Consider the following 26,804-nt stretch of genomic DNA (forward strand, 5'->3'; position numbering starts at 1 on the left):
GGGAATGGTGTTAGAAAGTGGTCCAGGATATGCACAGTAAATCCTACTGCAATAATAACTATAACAATAAACCAAGGGTATGATGTTAAATAGTCCCCTTTAGGGTAGTTAAAAAAAAAAAAAGAAAAACTTATTTCTTCCACACACACACACACACACGTCTATAACTGTAATTAAGACATAAACAGAAAGTGTCCGAGTAATGAAAAGGATGTATAATTATAATACCCATATCATCACAAGTGGATCAGACAGCAGGTTATATCTCCTTGCCATACCATGACAGGATGCGACTCACTATTGTGTTTCAGAATAGGGTCAGGATCAGCTTTCTTAATTCATTTTCTGCTTCCTCCTTGCTGGAGAAGACGTAGTATTGGCCTTGAACATCCACTTTCAGTTTGGCAGGGTACAAGAGGCTGTATTTGATATTGGCTTTCCGTAACCGCTGTTTAATGTTGTACAAGGCTGCACGTTTAGCAGCTGTTGCGGGAGAGAAATCAGGGAAAATACGAATGCGGTTATTTTCAAATATAATCTCTTGCTTGTGTCTGAGGAGTGCCATCACATCTAGCTTCATAATAATCTCTCGAAAGCGGACAATAAAAGACCGAGGTCTAAAGGTATTTGATCCATGTATGCGATAAGCTGCTGCTATCTCGGTATCGGATTTAAAGTCCTCTCCAATTATTTTAGAGAATAGTTCAACTGCAAATTTCACTGGGTTTGGACTTTCACGATTCTCAGGTAGACCTTCGATTCTAATATTATTCCTTCTGCTTCCATCTTCCAGAGCAGCAAGTCTGTCTTCAAGTTTTTTGCATTCGAAATTGGCAGCTGTTGCTTTTCCATCAGCGGTGGATGCTAGATTTTCGGCTGTTTCAACTCGAGTCATGAATGTCTGCTTAACATCCTCCAGCTGATCGGCAAGTGTGCTCAGTTTAGACGCATTTTCCTGAATATCCTCTCATTTGTCTTGACCATACTATTTATTTCTTTCTTTATATCATTCTTTATATCTTGCTTGAGCTCAGCAATCATCACCTTCAGTTCGGACAGATCATTTCTGATTTCGTGCACCGTAGGCGAAGTGGCGGCCTCTATTACAGCCTATGTTCCCGGCTTGCATGGTGTAGGTAAAAGCGAAGACTGCATGGCCTTTTCCAGTTTCAAATGATCTTCTCCAATTGGCGAGCTATCGTGACCTGTGTCACTTGCACATTCGCTCCCCATTTCGCTCTCAATTGGAGACGATGCAGTGGACCATGGTCCCGAGGAGTCTGGGCTTTTGCCCATCTGTTCCAGGTCAATCTCTGAAAGGCCATACCTTGAGCTTGAACTTGGACTTGTCGATCTGGGCTTGGATGTAGTTTTAGTTTTCTTTTCCATTTCTTTCTGAGCCCCTTTCTTGCCGACCATGTTTATATATGCTTGCATATACTGCAGTAGAACCTCGGGTTGGATAAATACAGGATATCTCAGGATAATAAAGAAATAATATAAAAAAATAACACCGCTGCTAACGGAGCTCCACTTCAGATGTCCATCTCTCACAACGGACGAGACCAAACTTGACCAAATGTCGACTTTAATCTTGAAATTTCCATTTAATCTCTTAGTTTTTGTCATTAAAGTAGAATGTCATAAACTTCATCTTAAAATCAATAATTTACTTACTAGTTTCTCAAATCCCATAGTAACTAAAGTAGCGCATGAAATGTTTCCTATTCTGTTTTCTATGTGTGTGAATCATTGCTTGTTTCTTAAATGTGCTTTCTCTTTCAAAAACCAGGAGGTAGTGATCGCCACCATGGAATACATTACATTCACGATATTACAGCTCTCTGAACATTTTAGAATAATAAGATGTATACTTGATATCATTTTCATGATGAAATGCATTAAAGCATGTATTAAACATGTTGGGCAGTGGTAGTGATGAGCCCACCCCAGGGATTGTTCTTGCCTCCCTCATCCAGCGTTTGTTTCTGCCTCCCGCAAGATGCTTGTTGGTACACGTGTTACCCTGAATAGAATAATTTAATGCAGCAGTACCATGTCTGTCAAATGTACCAACCTCCAAGTCCAGTACTTGCGTTTCCCTTCTCTACATAGCCAATTACCACGCAATGAGCTCTGTAATAAATGTAAAAGCAGCTATAAAATTAGAATTCTTCAAAACTTTTATGAAAAATTGAAAAGCCTTCGTTATACATATTTAATTATTCCATCCATCCAAGGTCAAGCCAGTCCCAGCAAGCATCAAGCATGCAGCAGGAAAAATCCCTGGATAGGACGCCATCTCATCACTACTGCTACACCACTGCACCCACACGTGTTTATTTATTAACAGCATATATTACTTAAACGAAGTTAACAATTTATCTGTAAAAATGTAATATGCATATTTTAATAGATTTCATCATAGAAATGATATCAAGTATACATCTTAGTTTTCTAACAATGCACAGCTCCAAGAGGACATCTCTTGGAAATTTAAATCCACTTAGAAGCCAGTCATCATCATCTGTAAATATGCGCTCCCTACTATTGAACTGAACTGAGTTCCTTTATTGTCATTTTATGGTACAATGAGATTTAATATGCAATTCCTCCATACACGTATTTTCCTAAAAAAAAAATATAAAATAACAATAATACAATAGAAAATAATGAAAAATATACAACAAAATTTATTTATATAGCACATTTTCATACAAATAATGTAGCTCAAAGTGCCTTTACATGATGAAGAAAAGATAAATAAAAGAGAAAGTAAGAATTAAAATAAGACAACACTAATTAACATAGAATAAGAGTAAGGTCCGATGGCCAGGGAGGACAGAAAAAGCAAAGAAAAAAACTCCAGATGGCTGGAGAGAAAAAATAAAATCTGCAGGGGTTCTAGACCATGAGACCGCCCAGCTCCCTCTGGGCATTCTACCTAACATAAATGAAACAGTGCTCTTTATATTTAGGGTTCTCATGGAAGGACTTGATGATGATGGTAATGTAGACTTCTGGCTTTTAATCCATCAATGTAGGAACATCATGGTGCTTTGATTAGGTGGTTGTGGTGCAGGTCACCAACACAGAGAACCGGGAAAAGAAACAGAAGAGAGAGTAGGGGTTAGTACGGATTTTAGAGCCACCATGAATAGTTATTATAATGAATTGAATATACAGAGCATCAGGATTAAATTAAGGTGAAGTTATGAGAAAGCCATGTTAAAGTAATGTGTTTTCAGCAGTTTTTTTAAGGTGCTCCACTGTATTAGCCTGGTGAATTCCTATTGGCAGGCTATTCCACATTTTAGGTGCATAACAGCAGAATACCGACTCACCACTTCTTTTAAGTTTTGCTCTTGGAATTCTAAGCAGACACTCATTTGAGGATCTAAGGTTACGATTTGGAATATAAGGTGTCAGACATTCCAATATGTAAGATGGAGTGAGATTATTTAAGGCTTTGTAAACCATAAGCAGTATTTTAAAGTCAATTCTGAATGACACAGTTAACCAGTGTAGTGACATCAAAACTGAAGAAATGTGCTTGGATTTTCTTTTCCTAGTTAGGATTCTAGCAGCTGCATTCTGCACTAGTTGCAAACGATTTATGTCTTTTTTGGGTAGTCCTGAGGAGTGCGTTACAGTAATCTAGTCGACTGAAAACAAAAGCATGAACTAATTTCTCAACATCTTTCAATGATATAAGAGGTCTTACTTTTGCTATGTTTCTTAAGTGAAAAAATGCTGTCCTAGTGGTCTGATTAATATGCGATTTAAAATTCAGGTTACAGTCAACAGTTACCCCTAAGTTCTTTGCCTCCGTCTTGACTTTTTAATTCTAATGCATCAAGTTTATTTCTAATAATCTCATTGTATCCATTATTGAGAATCACTAAAATTTCTGTTTTCTCTTTATTTAGCTTGGGAAAATTACTATACATCCAATTAGAAACACAAGTAAGACATTGTGTCAGTGAAATAACAGCGTCTGGGTCATCAGGTGCAATTCATAAATACAGCTGCATGTCATCAGCATAGCTATGGTAACTCACATTATGGCCTGAGATGATCTGACCTAATGGAAGCATGTAGATCGAAAAGAGCAGCGGACCCAGGATAGAGCCTTGTGGAACACCATATAGAATATTATGTGTCTTTGAGTTGTAATTACCACAACTAACAAAGAATTATCTACCTGCCATGTAGGATTCAAACCAATTTAAGATACTGCCAGAAAGGCCCACCCATTGACTAAGGTGATTTCAAAGAATGTTGTGATCAATGATGTCAAATGCGGCACTCAGATCTAAGAGGATGAGAACAGATAAATGGCCTCTGTCTGCATTTACCCGCAAGTCATTTACTACTTTAACAAGTGCAGTTTCTGTACTGTGATTTGTTCTGAAGCCTGACTGAAATGTATCAAGAATAGCATGTTTATTGAGGTGGTCATTTAACTGCAAAATGACTGCCTTCTCCAGAACTTTACTTAAGAAAGGCAGGTTAGAAATGGGTGTAAAATTTTCAAAAGCAGAGGGGTCAAGATTATTTTTCTTGAGTAGGGGTTTAACTACAGCAGTCTTAAGACAGTCTGGGAAGACCCCCGTATCTAATGGTCAGTTTACTATGTCAAGAATATTATCAATTAACACACCCAATACTTCTTTGAAAAAACTTGTTGGTATTAGGTCAAGTGGAGGGTCTCAGTTGAGAAATTATTTTATGTAAATCAGGTAAATCTATCCTGGTGAAAGAATTTAATTTGTAACAGAGTACTGGGTCTTAGGAGGATCCGCAGTGTTGAGGAGATATACTATATTATTTCTAATATCATTAATTTTTTGATTGAAAAATACAGCAATACCCTCACAGGTTTCACTGGAAGTATTTTGGAGGCATTCCTTTGTGTTACCTGGATTTAACAGACGAAAGCATAAGTACGATAAAAACATACATGCAGTGCAGATAGTGTAAATGGTTCATAAAGTGTCTCAGGTTGTGCAACATTAACAATTGTAGAGCAAGTTTACAGTAAGGTAATTGTATTTGTAAGAACAAACAGTCTAACTGGAAGCACTTGATGGACTGATTGAGTGCATTTATAGGTCTTGGTATGAAACTGTTTCTGATCCATGAAGGCTCAAGCATTTGCCGAATGGGAGAGGTTTAAATACACTGTAGCTTGGCTTAGTGGAATCCATGTAGATGCTGGTGGCCTTCCTTAGTCAGTGTGTGCTATAAATGTCCTCTATGTCTGTATGTATCCCAATAATCTTCTGTGCTCTCAACACAACCCACTGTAGAGCTTTCCGATTAGCTACAGTGCACCTATGATACCACACACACATACTACAGGTTAAAATACTCTGAGTGGTGCACTGAGAGTAACAACACAAAAAGTAGGTATGGTTTTTGGAATTAGTCTGTTCATTCCGTGCACCATTATATTGTTACAGAATAACTACAATCAAGTGAATTAAATTTGTAAACAATATGCAATTAATTTTGGTATATTTGATAAATCCTGTGTCACTGATGTCAATCTAAAAAAAAAGGGAGACCACACAGAAACAGTAGCACTGCTTTAATGCTGGGTGCTGCCCATTTCCAAAACCGAGGAAAAAAGTGTGCACGCAAGAATGTGCATGGCTATACGCCAAGTTTAGTGTTTATACATCGCAATGTGAGCTTAGAAATGAGCGTATGCAACATTTTTGTGCGTATGCACCATTTATACATGAGGCCCTTGGTCTTTCTACACCACAGCTCTGTCCTTCTTTGACCTAGGAGTGTTATACTCCTTGATTGTTTTTACAGAACAGAAGGAGCACATGTAAGTAGCTTTTTCAAATGTGGTGCCCTCAAGCAATTCTACTCAACAGTAGCTGTAGATCAAGATGTCACTGTGCTCTGTTCTGATCTGTATGATGTCTTATGCATTTTGCATTCCTTTCACTAATCTGCTTTCTTATCTTTTTCAAATTACTGTGGCAACCTTCTAGGAAGTACATGGCACTGGGCCAATGGATACATTTTTGCTGGATTGTGCTGCTAAGCCTTGACTGGGCATAAAAGAGTTGTAACCTTCAAGTCCCACTGGAAAGTTCTGGCTTCACATACATGCACAACACCATAGTGTAGCCCTGGAATACTGCAGGGCCAATTATTGCAGCCCCTTAGCAGGAAACAAGCTTAAAGCACCCAGCACAAAGACAATTTCACATTCTACAAAATGCAATATTTTTCTGATAAGAAATTACACTAAGTATATGGAAAACATTTCAAAAAAGTGCTTAAAAAGATAAAGTTGAGGATTGGTATATACATTTTAACAAAAAGTAAAATTAATGAGTTTAATAAGTTAAATAACTGGGATCAAGAATATAAGGATAATGTAACTGTTTATTCATTAAAATATAGTATTGAGAGTTAAGTGTATTTTTGGAGTAAAATATGAGAAAAAAAGGTGGGTCAGCAATTTTTGAGAATATGTAGGTACTACAATATTATCATATTACATACAGTAGTCTGGCAGACATTGAGTATTTTAGTACAGCATCTACTATATATGGTGGTCCAGATCTAATTATGCAGATCCAGATCATCTGGATGACTCTGGTATATTCTGGGACAATTCCAGTTCGGCACGAAGACGATTCTTCATGTCGTCAGTTTGCACACTTCGCGATGGTCTTGGATTTTTCGGGTGATTTTCTATGTAATAAACTTAATAAGGTATAACGTAATGAAAATTGCATAATTAGATCTGGACCACCCTATACAATATTTAAGTGTAAATTATTGCTGCACATTTAATTAATTGAAATTGTCTGCTAAAACATTACTTCAATATAAATACACTGTACATATATGTCTCTATTTAAAACAATTTTGTCAACACTAATTGTGTCTTAAAGCTTAATAAGAAATAGATACTGCTATTTAACAAGAATTCAGCTAGCTAATTTAAACACCACACCAACAGAAAATGGAAATTAAGTGATACTTTGCATTTGTTAATAAGGAATAATGATAATAAACTTGCTAATTAGCAAAACAAAAAGAGGAGAAAAAAATTAAACTGAACATCGGTTAACTAAAAGATCAAAACTCCAATACTATTTATAAATATATCACATAATGTTAAAGAAATGAAACAAAACAGGGAAGAGGATAAAAAAAAGAAGTTGAAACTGAATGGAGAGACAAGACAATAAATAAGAAATCACAAATCCCCAAAATAGAACTAAAACAGTAATACAGTAAAAACTCTAATTATCCATCCAAAAATTATACAAACACTACAAAAAAAATAACAAAAAACTGACATTAAAGGGCAAGCTGCTCCAAAGTGTTACACAATTGAATGTCTTTTTAAATAAAGCGTAGGGTGGCTGCAGTGTTTAGAAGAGCACCTAAGGAACAAATAACAGATAAAAGCTTTGTCTTAGGGCTTGATCGTATAGGAAAGAAAGGAAAAAATAAGTACAAAAATGAATGAAAAAAATAGTGAAAGAAAGGAATAACATAAAGCTAAGAGTAATTCTTACCGCTGGTAATGTGTTTTAGGAGGCCCTGCACAAAATGTGACACAGTGACGTTTTTCCTATGTTAGTTTTTGTTCTTTGCCTGGCTCTAACTTGGAATTCTGTGAAATGTTAATGTTTATTTTCATATTAATCTTTCATTTCTTGTGTTTGTTGTATTTTTCATAAAATTCCTCATGTGGCATTAAACTATCCCACTGTTTGATCCCTAATTATTTGGAAAGTGATATAATATTTGATATGAAACAATCAAGATGTGATTGAAGTGTAGACTTGCAATTGTTTTGCCATAAATTAAAACTGCATGAGCCATTTAGAAAAGACAGACATTTTTATACATGGTTCCCCCATTTTTAGGGGCGCAAAAGTACTTCGGCAAACTAACATAATCATGAATATAGCAATCATTTTCAATACTTGGTTGAAAATCCTTTCCAGTCAACGACTGCATATGGTCTGGAGCCCATGGTCTTCTCCAAGTACTGGGTTTCCACCCTATGGATGTTTTGTCAGGCCTTTACTGCAGCTGTCTTCAGGTGCTGCTTGTTCATTGGACTTTCTGTCTTCAGTTTTGTCTTCAGCAAGTGACATGCATGCCCAATTGGGTTGAGGTCAGTTGATTGACTTGGTCATTGAAGAATATTCCACGTCTTTGCTATGAAAAGCACTTGGCTTGTTTTGGCTCATTGTCCATCTGGACTTCTTCAGAGTTGTCAGTTTTAAACCATTTGTCTGAATCTGAGCAGACCAAATAGAAATCATCCTGCAACTACTGCACCAGTCACATCATCAATAAACATCAGTGGCCCACTTCCATTGGCTGTTACACGTGCCTATGCCATAACACTCCCTCCACCATAATTCACAGATGACGTAGTTTGCTACAGATCATGAGCCGTTCTTTCTCTACTCCATACTTTTCTCTATCCATCATTCTGAGACATATTGATCATAATTTTATTTGTCCAAAGGAAATGGTTCCAATACTGGACTGTTTTTTTTTATATTTTTTGACAAAGTCTAATCAGTCCTTCCAATGCTTGAAGATTACCAATGGTTTACACCTTGTGGTAAATCCTGTCTTGGCAGACTTTGGCAATGAGAGGCCTACATCCCAGAGAGTGCTCTTGGTTTGACTAAATATCGTGAATTGGTTTGTCTTCATCAAGGAAAGAATTCTTTGATCACCTAGCACAGTTGTCTTCCATTGTTTTCCAGACCTTCTGATGTTGCTGAACTCATCAGTGTGCTCCTTCTCTTTAAGAAGGTAACAGACCACTGCTGGTTGTTCCTGCTTCCTCTTGGATGGGTTTGTTTTGTTTTCTCTGCCTAATGATGGCCTGTTTTTACTTGCATGGACAGCTCATTGGACCTCATATTTAGAGTTAACACCGACAGCTTTCAAATGCTTAATAGCTAATCAAATAATCAGGGACCTGCTCACATCAGGCTATGAAACAGCTTGTCATTCAATTTTCCAAATACTATTAAGACCCTAAAAATGGCTCATGCTGTATTTCTTTTAAGCCCTTTGAATTATTTCTGAAAGTCTACATTTCTATCGTGTAATTATTTCTTCATTTCAAATCCATTGGGGTGGCGTATAGAGCCAAAATTATTAAAAATTGCAACACTGTTCAAATATTTATGTACCTAACTGTATGTATTAACACTTCATTAATAAATATGTCACTTACAGTGCATCAGGAAAGTATTCACATCGCACCACTTTTTCAACATTTTGTTATGTTACAGCCTTATTCCAAAAATCTATTAAATTCATTTTTTTCCTCAGAATTCTACACACAACACCCCATAATGACAATGTGAAAAATGTTTACTTGAGGTTTTTGCAAATTTATTAAAAATAAAAAAACTGAGAAATCACATGTACATAAGTATTCACAACCTTTGCTCAATACTTTGTCGATTCACCTTTGGCAGCAATTACAGCCTCAAGTCTTTTTGAATATGATGCCACAAGCTTGGCACACCTATCCTTGGCCAGTTTCTCCCATTCTTCTTTGCAGCACCTCTCAAGCTCCATCAGGTCTCTCCAAAGATGTTCAATCGGATTCAAGTCTGGGCTCTGGCTGGACCACTCAAGGACAATCACAGAGTTGTCCTGAAGCCACTCCTTTGATATCTTGGCTGTGTGCTCAGGGTCGTTGTCCTGCTGAAAGATGAACCATCGCCCCAATCTGAGGTCAAGAGCGCTCTGGAGCAGGTTTTCATCCAGGATGTCTCTGTACATTGCTGCGGTCATCTTTCCCTTTATCCTGACTAGTCTCCCAGTTCCTGCACTGAAAAACATCCCCGCAGCATGATGCTGCCACCACCATGCCTCACTGTAGGGATGGTATTGGCCTGGTGATGAGCGGTGCCTGGTTTCCTCCAAACGTGACATGTGGCATTCACACCAAAGAGTTCAATCTTTGTCTCATCAGACCAGAGAATTGTGTTTCTCATGGTCTGAGAGTCCTTCAGGTGCCTTTTGGCAAACTCCAGGTGGGCTGCATTGTGCCTTTTACTAAGGAGTGGTTTCCGTCTGGCCACTCTACCATACAGACCTGATTGGTGGATTGCTGCAGAGATGGTTGTCCTTCTGGAAGGTTCTCCTCTCTCCACAGGGGACCTCTGGAGCTCTAACAGAGTGACTATCGGGTTCTTGGTCACCTCCCTGACTAAGGCCCTTCTTCCCCAATCGCTCAGTTTAGATGGCTGGCCAGCTCTAGGAAGAGACCTGGTGGTTTCGAACCTCTTCCAATTACGGATGATGGAGGCCACTGTGCTCATTGGGACCTTCAAAGCAGCAGAAATTTTTCTGTAACCTACCCCAGATTTGTGCCTCGAGACAATCCTGTCTCGGAGATCTACAGACAATTCCTTTGACTTCATACTTGGTTTGTGTTCTGACATGAACTGTCAACTGTGGGACCTTATATAGACAGGTGTGTGCCTTTCCAAATCATGTCCAATCAACTGAATTTACCACAGGTGGACTCCAATTAAGCTGCAGAAACATCTCAAAGATGATCAGGGGAAACAGGATGCACCTGAGCTCAATTTTGAGCTTCATGGCAAAGGCTGTGAATACTTATGTACATGTGCTTTCTCAATTTTTTTATTTTTAATAAATTTGCAAAAACCTCAAGTAAACCTTTTTCATATTGTCATTATGGGGTGTTGTGTGTAGAATTCTGAGGAAAAAAATGAATTTAATCCATTTTGGAATAAGGCTGTAACATAAATTGTGGAAAAAGTGATGCGCTGTGAATACTTTCCTGATGCACTGTATTTAATGCCATATTTCTGCAGTGTTGTATTGAAATGTTCAGCTCTATATACACAAATCTATGACCTGCATTTCCCGATACAGTTGCATTAGTCCATTAAGTCTTAACTTACCAATCTAAATTTAATTTTTCCATCAGTTCTGTTCCCAAGCAGAAAAATCATGTGGACTAAAGTTTGTTATCAATTACCAGTGGATGTTGAGCAGCTAAAAGAAAGTCCACTTTTCATTTTCAATTTGTTATTTTCTAATGTGCTTAATCAAGAGCAGGGACACAGTGGGCAGCTGGAGCCAATCCCACCTAGTGTAGGACCAAAGGCAGGAACAAACCCTTGTTCAACTTCGGCTGTACTTCTCTGCACAACTTCTACTAAGTACTAGCATTTTGTTCTGATTTGTGCTTTCCCTAAGGTGTTTTTTTTACAACATATGCATATCATTAGTGGGCTTGTGACTCTAAATTTGACATTAGTTTGCATCCAGAAAGTGCTTTTAAAAAATGTTTAATTATTTTATTGTCTTTTCCATGACACCATTTTGTTTACAATTATTTTCTGACAAATCTTGTCAGCACGTTGCTAGGTGATAGCACATTATCATTGATATAAAGGTCACAACAAACTCTTCCTATTTATCTAAGTTCAAGAAAAAAAACAAAAAGGTTATCAAGTGTGTATTTTGTGGGAGCTTTCTTGGTTAATGATTCTAGTAAAGGTACTGACTGAAGACGATTTAGGGTCATCTCTTTGGTTTCCCTGTTTATGAATCCTGCTTGTTCCTCATTCCTCATCAAATCTCCTGGTTCTTTTCCAAAACTGTTGCTGCCTTACTTGTTTAGGACAATACGACATTCTTCTTATTAATGCATCTTTTGGGAGATTATATGGGAGAAGAACTTACTTTACTGTTATTAATCCAAGCCCATTATTAATACTATCTATCACTGACAATATCCATCCATCCATCCATCCATCCTCTTCCGCTTATCCGAGATCGGGTCACAGGGGCAACAGCTTGAGCAGAGATGCCCAGACTTCCCTCTCCCGGGCCACTTCTTCAAGTTCTTTCAGGGGAATCCCAAGGCATTCCCTGGCCTGCCAAGAGACATAGTCCCTGCAGTGTGTCCTGGGTCTTCCCCGGGGCCTCCTACTGGTTAGACGGGCCTGGAACACCTCACCAGGAAGGCGTCCAGGAGGCATCCTGATCAGATACCCGAGCCACCTCATCTGACTCCTCTCGATGCAGAGGAGCAGTGGCTCTACTCTGAGCCCCTCCCGGATGACCGAACTTCTCACCCTATCTTTAAGGGAAAGCTCAGACACCCTGAGGAGGAAACTCATTTCAGCCGCTTGTATTCGCAATCTCGTTCTTTCAGTCACTACCCACAGCTCATGACCATAGGTGAGGGTAGGAATGTAGATCAACTGGTAAATTGAGAGCTTTGCCTTACGGCTCAGCTCCTTTTTCACCACAACAGACCCATGCAGAGCCAGCATCACTGCGGACGCTGCACCGATCCACCTGTCGATCTCCTGCTCCATTCTTCCCTCACTCGTGAACAAGACCCCAAGATACTTGAACTCCTCCACTTGGGGAAGGATCTCGCTCCCAACCCTGACAGGGCACTCCACCCTTTTCCAGCTGAGGACCATGGTCTCTGATTTGGAGGTGCCGATTCCCATCCCAGCCACTTCACACTCGGCTGTGAACTGATCCACAGAGAGCTGAAGATCAAGGCCTGATGAAGCAAACAGGACAACATCATCTGCAAAAAAGCAGTGACCCAATCCTGAGCTCACCAGACCGGACCCCCTCAACGCCCTGGCTACGCCTAGAAATTCTCTCCATAAAAGTTATGAACAGAATCGGTAACAAGGGAGAGCCCTGGCAGAGTCCAACTCTCACTGGAAACGGGTTCAACTTACTGCCGGCAATGCGAACCAAGCTCTGACACCGGTTGTACAGGGATCAAACAGCCCTTATCAGGGGGTCCGGTAACTCATACTCTCGGAACACCCTGCACAGGATTCCCCAACGGACACGGTCGAACACCTTTTCCAAGTCCACAAAACACATGTAGACTGGTTGGGCAAACTCCCATGCACCCTCCAGGACCCTGTTAAGGGTGTAGAGTTGGTCCACTGTTCCGTAACTAGGATGAAAACCACACTGTTCCTCCTGAATCCGAGGTTAAATTATCTGACGGACCCTTCTCTCCAGGACCCCCAAATAGTCTTTTCCAGGGAGGCTGAGGAGTGTGATCCCTCTGTAGTTGGAACACATCCTTCTGTCCCTTTTCTTAAAGAGGGGGACCACCACCCCAGTCTGCCAATCCAGAGGCACTGTCCCTGATGTCCATGCGATGTTGCAGAGGTGTGTTAACCAAGACAGTCCTACAAAATCCAGAGCCTTGAGGAACTCTAGGCGTATTTCATCCACCCCTGGGGCCCTGCCACCAAGGAGTTTTTTGACCACCTTGGTGACCTCAGTCCCAGAGATGGGAGAGCCCACCTCAGAGTCCCCAGGCTCTGCTTCCTCATTGGAAGGCATGTTAGTGGGATTGAGAATGTCTTCAAAGTACTCCCCCCACCGACCCACAACATCCCGAGTCGAGGTCAGCAGCGCACCATCCCCACCATATACAGTGTTGACACTGCACTGCTTCCCCCTCTTGAGACGTCGGATGGTGGACCAGAATCCCCTCAAAGTCATCTGAAAGTCGTTCTCCATGGCCTCCCCAAACTCCTCCCACGCCCGAGTTTTTGCCTCAGCAACCACCGAAGCCGCACTCTGCTTGGCCTGCTGGTACCTATTAGCTGCTTCCAGAGTCCCACAGGACAAAAGGGTCCTCCTATAGGACTTCTTCAGCTTGACGGCATCCCTCACCGCCAGTGTCCACCAACGGGTTTGGGGATTGCTGCCATGACAGGCACCGACCACCTTATGGCTACAACTCCGGTCAGCCACCTCAAAAACAGAGGCACAGAACATGGGCCATTCGGACTCAATGTCCCCCACCTCCCTCGGGACGAGATCAAAGTTCTGCTGGAGGTGGGAGTTGAAGCTACTTCTGACAGGGGATTCTGCCAGACGTTCCCAGCAGACCCTCACAATATGTTTGGGCCTACCAGGCTTGGCCGGCATCCTCCCCCACCATCAAAGCCAACTCACCACCAGATGGTGATCAGTTGACAGCTCCGCCCCTCTCTTCACCCGAGTGTCCAAGACATGTGGCCGCAAGTCCGACGACATGACGATCATCGAACTGAGGCCTAGGGTGCACATATGAACACCCCTATGCTTGAACATGGTGTTCATTATGGACAATCAATGACGAGCAAAGAAGTCCAATAACAAAACACCGGTCAGGTTCAGATCAGGGAGGCCATTCCTCCCAATCACGCCCTTCTAGGTCTCGCTGTCATTGCCCATGTGAGCATTGAAGTCTCCCAGCAGAACGAGGGAGTCCCCAGAAGGTATGCCGTCTAGCACCCCCTCCAGGGACTCCAAAAAGGGTGGGTACTCCAGTCTGCTGTTCAATGCATATGCACAAACAACAGTTAGGACCCGTCCCCCCACCTGAAGGCGGAGGGAGGCTACCCTCTTGTCTACTGGAGTAAACCCCAATGAACACGCTCCAAGTTGGGGGGCAATATGTATGCCACCACCCATTAGGCGCCTCTCGCCGTGGACAACTCCAGAATAGGAGATTGGTTCCAGAGTCTAAGCTGTGCGTCGAGGTGAGCCTGACTATATCCAGCCAGAACCTCTCGACCTCACGCACTACTTCAGGCTCCTTCCTCTTCAGAGAGGTGACATTCCACATCCCAAGAGCCAACTTCTGTAGCCAAAAAACGGACTGCCAAGGTCCCCGCCTTCGGCCACCACCCAACTCACACTGCACCCAAACTTCTTGGCCCCTCCTACAGGTGGTGAGCCCATGGGAAGGGGGACCCACGTTGCCTCTTCGGGTCTTCGGGCTGTGCCCGGCCGAGCCCCATGGGTGCAGGCCTAGCAACCAGGTGCTCGCAAGTGCATGGACCACTCTTTGTCTCATCCCTCAGCTAGGACCAGATTCCTTGGGTGACCCTTTCCAGGGGCATAAAGCCCCAGACAACAGAACTCCTAGGATCACTGGGACATGCAAACCCCTCCACCACAATAAGGTGGTGGATTGAGGAGGAGTCACTGAAAATTTTTGGAAATTTTTGATTAGTTATTAAATTTATTTTTTATGCTATCTACTCGATTTAATACAGGTGAGACGATAAGGTGCACTGCATGTATTCATGATCAACAACGACAACATTCTAATCCAAAGTGGGGTCTTTTAAAGCACCCTGAGGTGGAGGTGGCAGTGGGTGAAGAAGGATGTGGTGATCACCTGAGCTCATAGATCCTCTTCTAGGGCTGGACACCTCAGTAATGCAAAGGAAGCAGACAGGTACCTGAATCCTCTGATCTCTCCAGAGAACTTCCCCTTTTATTGTATTACAGTAGATTACTCTTGTTGGGCTCATGTGAAAAATTATACAACTTGACAATATGCAAAATATATTTGAAAATGTTCTTTTGTGTTATGTGTGTTTAAAGCAGAAATATTGATTTATTCATTTATTTTATAATACTTTTAATTACAGTAGTGGAACTTTAGGCTGAAGGCTTTCTCAATGTCATCAGGGGGAAAGGCAGGAATCTAGCACAGGACAGGAAGGCCAGTCTATTAGGCTAGTTTAACGTCATAATCAGCCAAAACCGTCATGTCTGTGGAGTGCGTGCAAACACAAGAAACACAAGCAAACTTCACAAGTGACTGGACCCAGATTTAGATGTTATGTTCTTTTTCCTGGATTGTGACCACCACAAAAGGTGATGTAGTCAATGGAGGAACGACAGGTTGCCCATCTGCATTAAAAATAGAATGCTTCATTTTAAATGTCTCACAAATTGTTTTAGGCAGACACATCAAGGAAGGGGCATGTGTAATAATGACTGGCGCTCTGAGAAGAAAGTGCCTGCATGCTGTGTGAACTGCATCAGTTGGGGCAGAAGAGCTCTCAAGATACTGACCCTCCTTCAGAAACATTTAATAATCTACTTCATGGAACAAATAGGAGCAAAGCAAGTTGGGTTTATCTGAAAAAAGAAAAGGAGTCTCCCCAAATGGGAATGCCATTGAATGTAGTCATCCACCTACAGGAGACTAATTAGAAACTGACCATTCAAACATAGCGGGTGGACTGAATAGCCCTCATTTCAACTGTAAACTTCCCTATGAGCCCACACTACCACAAGTTAATGCTCCAGGCAGATTGAACCACTGCTGTAGTTCTTGTAAAGGTTACACTAATTTTATTGGCATTCCTGTGAACAGATGGCCTGCAGCAAAAAAGTAAGGGCAGAGCATGTGCAAATTGCTTGTGTTTGGTCACGGAAGAAAGCGCTATAGAAAAAGAAGAGGAAGAAGAAGAAAGACTTTGTCATTGTAACATAATCACAATGAAATTATGAGAGCCACTCTAACTGGGTACAAAAAAACAAAAACGACACTACTTTTTGTGAAACACAACCAGTGCTACAATACATAATACATGCCCAGTATAAGCGGAAAAGGCTAACCACTAATAATTATGAGGGTCTGACCCACACCCACATATGAAACTATTTATTTCATTCTGTACGTATTTTTCTTATTTATTTTGTACCTTTCATTATTGTATATTGTACTGTGGGGGTTTACTGAAAAACCTTCCACACTCATTTCTGATTATATCATGACTTCAGATATAAAGCATACTGAGTATTAAAATAATTTATATACTTTACTAGCTGTGTTACCCAGTTTTTCCAAAGACATTTCCTAAGACAATGGGCTTCAGTTACTGTGAGTTACTGGAGCCCAACCGAGCAAGCATAGGGTGCAAGGGAACAATTCCTGGACAGGGTGCCAGCTCATTGCAGGGTGAACAACACAACCCTTTTAGCATCGCCAATCCACCTGCATGCCATTTAGGTTGGGGAGAGGAAACCAAAGCACCTGGAAAGAACATGTGAACTCCACGAAGGAAGGACCCAGGATGTGAACCCTGGTGTCCTAACTGTGAGGCAGCAGTGTAACCACTATGCCATTGCGCTGCCCACTTTTGAACATGCTACATACTTTACACATTAGAAAAACATTCCTGCTGTAGATCAATTGTTGCTTTTCCTAGCGATTTCGCTTTTTTGATGGTCATTGCAAAAGACAGTTTTATAGGAAACTGTATTCTTCTGAATTCAAACAGGTAATTAATAGGAATATTGGGAATTTTGAGTATAAATATAACTTCACCTTATAGCATACCCTTTTAAAATGGTAGCTTCAGTCAGATTTGAATGTAACATTTTATTCTGTAATCGTGTACTGTTTCAAAGATTTGTAGGGTTTTAGATCAAAAGCAGTACACACTGTATCATGGTTTCCTGATTACATACAGCATTGAGGCTTGCAGGCTGGACATTTACGTGGCCCATGTAATGAACTAGACATTTTCAGCACTGTACAGATAAGAAGAGGTGAAAAGAAATTATATAGTGAACTATGAGCAGTGTCCTCCTCCTCCTCTATCATCTGTCCATGGAAGACCCCTTTACTGAGCTGTGCCAGCGTTTAAACTGACCAAGGCATGTCGTCGTTCCTGGCTTGTATTGTACCCGTGGCTTGAAGTGGGCATACCAGCAATTCTCTTGCTTTCTTTTCCTTTGTACATTGTCCATTTTCTTCACTCTTTTGCTCACATATTTATTTAACATTATGCAACATTTACAGTCAAAAAAGGATCACAATGATGCTAAAACCAAAGGTCACTAGATGAGGGAATCACACAGGAAACTGCTAACAAGAATCCTGGATGTTGTGCCAAGCATGTGGTGCCAGCTTTAAAGTATTGTGATGATGATGTTACATCATGACAAGGGTTTAGCAAGGTTAGGATTGTAGCCTAGCAACTGAGACCCACTAAAAATGGCAGCGCTGATACATAAACAAAAATAGTGTTGTGGTAAAACAAACACAATAATTATTAATGTTTCCTGAAGACAAAAACTTCTGATGTCTAAAACCTTCCAAAATGTCAAAATGAACTTGAAAGAACATTTTAAAAGAGCAACTCACAATTATTTGTCTGAATTATAACAAACATGACATCTGCACATTTGAATTTAGAGTTCAAAATCCTGGTTGTTCAGTTGAGCAAAGAGAGCTCCCATTTGCTCAACTGGGTGAGATAGCACCATCAGTATCAGACCCCTTGTTCTCGCAGTGTGAGGAGGTGAACTAGGAGGTGGTTTCGGCCCCGAGTGATTTCTTGCTGGTCACAAGTGGGTGTGTGAGCTAGCCATCCCACTCAGTAGCACATCTTTAAAAAAGTTATTTGGAGTAAAAATACTAAATTTTGATCATTTGGCTTCCTTGTCATTGTCCTGGATCCAGACACACTATGACAGTAAGCTCTATTGTTTACGCCATGTGCTGGAAGATGCAGGCGCAGTGTGTAGAAGGTTGAATGAATAAGTGGATGAATAGCAGCAAAAAACCCATCCTGCTTCTCCAAACATCTTTAAAAACCCACAAAGCAAGATTCCTATCAAGTCCTATCATATCTTCAAGAAGACTATGAACACCATTTAATTTGATTTCACATGCTGCCTTATCAAGAAAAAAGGGTATAGTGTGGGAAAAAGCAGTCTATATCTAGATGCCATCACTGCATGAAATTCTGAAAAGCTGCGTTTCACTTGTTTACATATTATGAGACATCACAGGGGAAAGTTTTAAACGCTTATCTACAAACTAAACCACTGCTACTATATTTTTGCACTGTGAGAGAGGAGGAAGCCACTCTCATTCTGCATTGTTTTACTTCATGCTGTCCTCTCTGTGGGAGTTTGGAGCTGGTAACAACAGTAAACCAAGATGATATTTTACGTGGAAAATAGGAAGCCTCAACGTATCTTATCTTCTCTCCTCTCTACCCAATCATAAAAGACTTTGGTGACAGTACTACTTACAGCTTGTGACATTTTTAAGCAGAGAAACAAGCAGAAAGAAAAAAAATCCAATGAGCTTCAAAACGTATAACATTTATGAAGTCTGTATGTGTCTAAATTTAGTTTTTCAAAGCACTGATAACGGAGTATATACAGTAAAAAGCTGCCTCAGGAAGCTCTCTGTAAGTGCTGCTTAAATCCTAAAGTCTGGCCATGTTCAAGACATGAGGGGTGCAATAACCTCCTGGGGTGTCTGTCATACGGAGATATAGAATTTGAGGAGAGACAGCTCTTTAGACCAGTGTGTTACACACAAAACTCCATAGGACCTGAACAGTGAGAACTGTTGCAGATATAACTGGGTGGGGGGCCAGTTTTACTCATTATATGTCCATCATCAGTGCTGTACAGTCAAGCCCATACAAATGGAACAAGTCACCTGCAGCTGGACTGCACAAATATCTTCTGCCCTAATAACTGCAAAGTCTGTTTCTACCCTGACAGATTGGAATTGCAAATGAGTTTTTTGCCTACAATTATGGAAGTTTAGAAGCATACTAAATTAAAAGACTATTTGTTCCCACCTTGTGCCTAGTGCTGTTGTGAATGATTGCTTTAAAAAACAAAGTATCATTCTGACTGAGTTTCATTGTAGTTTTATTAAAAGTAAGCAAATTCAAAAGAACAGTGAGATGAATAAAAAAATCTCATTCAACTAATTTTGAATTAAGAATGACCACTTTTTAGCATTGATTAAACAAAATAAGTCCAGCTGTTTACAAATTCAGCAGCATTGGACACAAGGCTCACTCTCTGTCATCTTGAAAATAAATAAATACACATCACAGCACTTTAACATTCTCAAAAACAGCTGCAGGTGAAGTCTATCAAGGCAGACATATAGCTTGAGTATGTTGTCAGTCTAATTTTTTAACTCTATTATTTCAACACTCTTAAGGACAAAAAAGATGACGGGATTAAAAAAAAAATAAAAAATAGATAATGCGCAAATCCATAAACATGATCGGGGCAAGCCAACAATAACACAAACAATCAAGCAATCACTACCAAGGGGCAAAACTCAGAGCCAGCAATACAATATGCTAAGCCAATATCGGTAACATGAGGCCCAGGGCAGGGATCACACCTTCAAGGGACAGTCACACACTCACTTATAGCAATCTACCGATGCAGGCAAAAAAAGAAAAAATTTGTTCCAGTTGGACATTAAATCTGTCCCTATATCAAAATATTCAGAGTAAACGTAAATAAATGCCTTATACGTAGATTTTTATTTCTATCTTGGGCACAATACCTTTGTCATATCACTTCATAGTTGTTCTTGGAAGAGACAAGCAAACATATGTGAGCAACATTACAGGTTACAAGGACGCAACACATTTGCAAATATAAATGTTCAAGTGGCAGGATAAGATTCCATAGTATAAAGTGTAAAAATCAACCTCTTATAAAGGAGTAAGTATGTGCAAATTATCATACTATGGTATCACATTCATCTAATGATTGCTCTTAGGAAAAAGACAGTGAAAAAGCACACTTACAAAGTCAGATTGTGATGATGTGGTAGGGGAGCTGTGGCAATGAGTGAGGAGATAATAAGAGTAATTGAATTACCGTGGGTAGGCATGACAATCCTACGAGCCCTACTGTAGATAATAATAATCTGTATTCTTAGACCATTAAACCTGTACACAGGGTGAAATGGGCAGGCAGTCTGAAGTCTGTTTTGTCAACTGCAGACACTTTTTATCTACAATGTATGCAGTAACTACACCTAAATGTTACAAGGACTCATCTGCCCATTTTCATTTACATATCTGGCTACCCTTTGTCCAATGCAATTTACAACATATTTAGATATATTTGGTTAACTTTCATTTTTGGTTTTATTGTAATTGGAGCTCAGGCAGGTGAAGTGACTTGCTTATGGTCACACAGTGTCCGTAGCAGGATTTGAACTCACAACCTCAAGTTTTGAAGTCCAAAGCCTTAACAAGGCCCAAGGACCACCAGTTTCTTTGTTTGTCACAATCCTTTTCTGCTTGTTGTGCTCTGTGCCTGTCTGTCTGCATGGTGGCCTATCCATTTATTTTATGTTAAAACATACAGGTTAACAAACTCAATCTTTGTCTAAGTTCTCAAAAGTGGACCTGTGCAGGGGTATAAAACACCATTTATAAAGTGACTAGTTGGCTAGAATTTAGGAAAGACAAAAAGTCTGTAGTCGATAATCACCCCAGCAGTAGAAGGGAAAAATGAAAACCATCAAGGTTTTGAATGTGATTTTACAGAGAGCTGCTGTCACGTGCCGTTGCCTAGAGAAGATTTTTCCTTTATCTTTACCATTTTTGTAATGCTGTGGTTGTCGAGTTTAGTCTTGGGGCCCCACATGTCTGCAAGATTTTATTTTAACCAGTTTCACAATCAGTGCATAAACTTACTTTCAGCAGATCTCATTATTTAGTTATCTGGTCTACAAATATTTCCATTGCATGCATGAATATTTGTATTCTCTGCTATAGCTTTAAATGTTTACATTGCTTTCGTAGTATTCTTTTAATTTAGAGCTTTCTATACAGTTTGCTTCTTTAATTCTATAAAAATGTGGATAATCAGCAATGATCAGTGCAAACATAGGTGCAGACAACATTGAGTGCATTTACCTACCGTCACACACTTGTGCATGGGAGGCTGCTAAATGGCTCAAAAGATGGTAATTCCTCGTGAAACCAGGGGACAACAGAGTTCACTAATCCTTGTTTTTTTGCTATTGACAGACAGATCATGGCAAATTCCACTTGGGCCCGATGACACCACTTGCAGTTCTGGTTCCAAGACGTCACTTCCAAGTTCAGTCCTGAGGACATCACTTTCGGTTCCTGTCTGATGACATAATTTCCCGTTTCCCTCAATATAACCACCATGTTTGCCTGTTTGCTTTGTTCTTGTTCTGGACTGAAACCTGCGACATTGAACCACAACCTTTGCTATTTTGGCAGCCAAATTCAAGTATACGGGCGGCTGCCCTCAAACCTCTTTCTGTGAAGCATGGAATCTATTAAATTACACTTTCTAACTCGATTATTCAAAGAAGCCCAGTTTCTAAAATGCCATGTAATAGACTAAACCGCTCGTTCACACAGCAATGGGGGTTCAAATAATATGCAATATTTTAGTCTGCCACCTTTGCCAATACCCCAAAATAATTTCATTTCAAGCATGTTAATTTTCATCACATTCTCAACCCATTATATTTTGGCCTAATTAACAATTGGCAAAAATAGCTGTAAATAACAATGCAAAACAGAATATACAGGGTCAACAGGTCTGAATAAAAGAAGTGTAAAAAGAAGAAAAGAATAAAGCTTTGCCATGCCAGGTAAAATTAATAAAACTGTCTCATGCATTTCCAACAAAAACAGTTAATGAGTAGTAAAGTAACTTGAAAGACATGTAAAAAAATAATTTAAAAACTGTAGAAAACAAAGTGAGCTCAATAAATAAACTCCACAGCTGGCATTCGGTGCCAACAGGAAAGTTTAAATTTAACTGTTGACTTTTGATAAGCAGTTCATCCCAGCACTGTAAGTAATCAATCTTTTATTTTTTTATGAATGTACTATATTTGCACTCCAGATCAGGTTGTAGAGGTTGTGAGGATGCTAAGATTCAAATAGCCTGAAGACAGCCATTTGAGTAGTTTTTTACATCAACCTGAGGAACATGCCCAGCCGTAACTGTGCATGCATACATTCACACACAGAGACATTGATAAGTGGCTCAATGAATTGATATATATTAAATATATAATAAAGATAATAAAGTATAGATTCAACAAATAAAGAAGGAAAAAACAATTATTGAATAAACAACATATATTGAGAGAAGGATACTAAGGATAGAGCTACCAGGTAAGCGGAAAAGAGGAAGGCCTAAGAGAAGGTTTATGGATGTGGTGAGAGAGGACATGCAGGTGATGGGTGTGACAGAGCAAGATGTAGAGGACAGGAAGATATGGAACAAGACGATCCACTGTGATAACCCCTAACAGGAGCAGCCAAAAGAAGAAGAATATGTAAAAGCCCTCCCCAATTCCAAGATGATGATAATTATTTACATACATTATATACATGAAACCAAACCAAAACAACAGACACTACTCAGAAAACAAGCAACACTTATGATAAAGTCCATCACAGTCAAATACAGCAGGTATAGATGACAATGGTGCATGGAATAAATTCCCTTGTGGAACAGCCCTCACAATGAAATATAAAGCTTTGTCCTACCAGGGCCCAGTTGTTGTGTTAGGTCTTAGCATGATTGGGAGTGTTCCCCAGATGAAGATGTATCCATCCATGATGAAATTGCTTGAATAGTGAGGTTGACTGGTGATTGGGTGAATGTCCAGGTGCAAGTGAGTGCAGATGTGTGCATGAATATGCCACAAGATTGAAGGGCTCTGAACTGAGTTCTGCTTGTATCAGCTCCGAACTGTGCAGGGTAAAGTGGGCTCAAAAAATATTCATGGGTGTCTAACAGGGAACCTCAGTGAAAAAGTGACTTGCAACACATTCAGGAAATGAAAGCATGAAGGACTGCCAAGCACCAAACTCTTGTTAAACCATTCACTTTATAAGGTATCAAAATGTAGTGGATTTGAAAAGTATGCTAACTCAGATCAACTGGTTACAAATGTAGTACGACTGAAACTCATTACAGATCTTTCATTCGATCCTCTTTACTTTCTGTGGAGTATAGGGCCTTGACAGTTGTCTTCTATTTCTTGTGGACTCTGGTGATCTTTTTTGCTCCATCCCAGGCTGATGGCTTTGAGATCTTCATTTAGACTACTTATCCTGGTCTGCTTTGGGTGCCCCCATCATCATTTTCCATCACCAGTCTCTGCTCCTGATCTACATGTGCACTAACTCCTGGTTTGCCCTTGTCCACAGTGTTTGGCACTCTATCGACCCACTGAATGTGGAGATTTTGATTGGAGACATTTGTTGATAAAGGATTGGATCTTTTAAGAACTATTGGTGGTGACATAGCAGATCACCCATTTATTATGTTAAAACAAACCGTCTACAAACCTTTTTAAAGACTCTTTTAGATGTTTGTCAAAGACACTGTAAAATGTTTTTCTGCCCTACAATGTTTGCACATTTAGCTAGAATTACTCAAGACAAGTTAATATGTCTTTGAGTTGTTTGCCTATTAGCTGTGCAAAGAACAGTTCAGCTTTCAGACTGGTTGGCAAGACTGTGGCATCTGACATAGCAAGTGTGTCAATAAAAACCATCTGTTGTATACGCACATAAGATAAACCCAGAGACCTGAGAAGTGTGTTAAAGGAGGACTCCTGTATATGCAGTAGCCTGTGCAATGCTATCAAAGAGCAAAGGATGGGTGGCAAGAATACTAAAACCCAATCAGAGCTCTGACTCAAAGGGATTAAAGTAAGACTGTTATGCAGAAATTGTTTGCCCAGGAAATGGCCAGATTTAAGATCATTAATGTAATCTAACATGGATAAACAGAAAAGTTAAGAATACAAGTTGGGGACGCTGTAAGTTCTTTAGACTATGTTCCCATTACCAGGCTAAAGTGACACAAATCCAATTTTTTGCCTTAATGTGACACAAATCTGATGTTTCCAGGTCTGTGTAGACACAGAAATGCAATCTTTATAAATCTGATTTGAGTCACTTTAATATTTGGTCCTAGATACGTACCCAATTTGTGGCTTTGTGACATAAATGAGAATGCTCGGATTAGAATTCATGTGTTTTTTTGTCTATACACATGGGCCAAATGCTGTCATCATCAGCCAGCACCAGGAGTATGGCAAAACAACAATGGAGGAGACCTACAGCTGTGACAACAGTTCCACCATTGTTGGCTCCTTTCTCATACCCAAACATCTCTTGGTGCAGTGGTGTCCGCAATAGCTCAGAAAGCAGCACACAGTAGCCGTCTGCCTTTTTTTCATCTTCTCAATCTGATCATGTACAGCTGAAGAATTGTTTACTATTCTACAGAGCAATGCAATACATACACTGACCACTGACCGACCACTTATCTCAGTTTTAATACCACAAGTCGTCTTGCAAAAATGAAGTTTTTTGTTATTGGCGATGCAGATGACAATTGTATCAATGTGCACATGCATGCCATTTTGGAGGACAGCTATGTTCACATTATAGTAGATGGAGATCACTTGTACTTATGAATTTGAACTGTCAAGATAGGCAAATACGCTCTGACCAAAAAATCAGAACTGAGCAATGAGGTTTCTAATGTGAACGTAGCATTAGAAAGCTACAGCAAATAATACAATTAGACCATCAAGACCAGAGCTTCAAGGACTTCAAAGTAGGAAGTTAAATACGCCATGGTCAGAAGGTGATAGAATTGGAAGGTATTGAGTTAGATGGTGAAAATTACCAGAACAAAATAAATGCAGACTGGCTAGGAATCACAAATGATGTGCTGTGGTTGTGGACAAAAATGGTAGTTCATGATACTAAGGACTCTAGATTATTAAAATTTTACCATATATACTCACGTTTAAGTTCTCCATCGTACAATTCGGGGCTTGATTTTACCATATAATTTCCGGTATTTTATAATGTCGGTCATAGATCTTGAATGCGGAAAACTCACGCTATTGGTCCAAGAGATTATGATATTCTAACGCAGAGAGTAAGCACGGAGCACCCTGCCTTTTTTTTTCCTATGTATTGTGCCTATGTGACCACACAGTAATACCCGAACTATTCTGAGCGATGCTTGCACTGTTTTGTGTATCTCATGCCCTCATACACCTTTATTGTAAGAGCATCCCTTATCTACGATGGAGTGTTCAATCAGAAGAAAATATTAAGCTGGTTTTAAATCAAACGTCATAGAAGTAGAGAAAGAAATTGGAAACTGCGCTGCTGCAACAAAATTTGATGTGTCTGAGAAACTGGTGCGAGATTGGAGGAAGCAAGAAGATTTAGCAAGAAGATTGCATTTTTGAATGGGTTTATAAGTCGGGGTACCGATAAAATTTGTCCTGTTGAAAGGCTGTGAAAGGTGTAGCGGTCAGAAGCCGCTAAATTTCACACCGTCGTGTGTGACGGAGATTTATTTATTTTACTCGAGGATTACCAGGGACAACCCCAGCCTTGGCACGACACACACACACTACAGAGACAACAAAGAAAAACACGCTGGGAATTTAAACGATAAAAAAGTATAATGAAATTAAATTAACTAAATGAAAACAATAATACCAGACCCTGATCCCTTCGGCGATATTACATTTAACAGACAAACACGCAGTAAAGTCCATGGATGAAATGAGCAACGGTGAAGTTAAAGTCCAGCGATTTGCATGAAGAGAGGGAAATGGAAAAACACAGTCCTACCGGTAATTGTTGAAGTATGATGACAGATGAATGGTTCAGAAGCGCTCCTTCTTCTGGGTAAGCCAATGAATCCAGACACCGTCCTCAGTAAATAGTAGACAGGTAGACAAATGATTCCAGTCCCCAACAAACAATACAATCCAGGACACGAAGATGTATGGCAGAACAACGCCAGGGAATTCAACAGATAAATACAAGCACCAAACAAACAAAACAAACTTTTTTTTTTCTTCGACCCCTGCCCTCCTTTTAAACCCCTTTGGCCACCTTTGACCCCCAACAGCCCCTGAAAGGACTGCTGGGAGATGCAGTTCTAACTAATGGTAACACTGCCACAAAGGAAACACAACACCCAATGCCCTGTGAGAATAAAATGTAGGTAAAAAGCAACAGCCATCACCAGTTATCCAATCTCCAAGAGGTTGCCTCATAACACACCATTCTGTATTACATGAACCTGATGATCTATTGATCACCACCACTGTT

The 26,804-nt window shown here is 40.1% G+C and overlaps 1 long non-coding RNA gene across 1 annotated transcript in view; it reads right to left on the reverse strand.

Moving 5' to 3' along the window:
• The window catches only part of LOC120523476, a 64,068-nt gene extending 37,533 nt beyond the window's left edge, over nucleotides 1-26,535 (reverse strand). Inside the window, exon 1 of the long non-coding RNA XR_005632637.1 lies at nucleotides 26,319-26,535. This is a non-coding gene — a long non-coding RNA (uncharacterized LOC120523476). The remainder of the gene's footprint in view (nucleotides 1-26,318) is intronic.
• Nucleotides 26,536-26,804: the final 269 nt, after the last annotated feature.

Source organism: Polypterus senegalus, chromosome 2 (assembly GCF_016835505.1).
Source record: "Polypterus senegalus isolate Bchr_013 chromosome 2, ASM1683550v1, whole genome shotgun sequence".
Classification (NCBI taxonomy): domain Eukaryota; kingdom Metazoa; phylum Chordata; class Cladistia; order Polypteriformes; family Polypteridae; genus Polypterus; species Polypterus senegalus.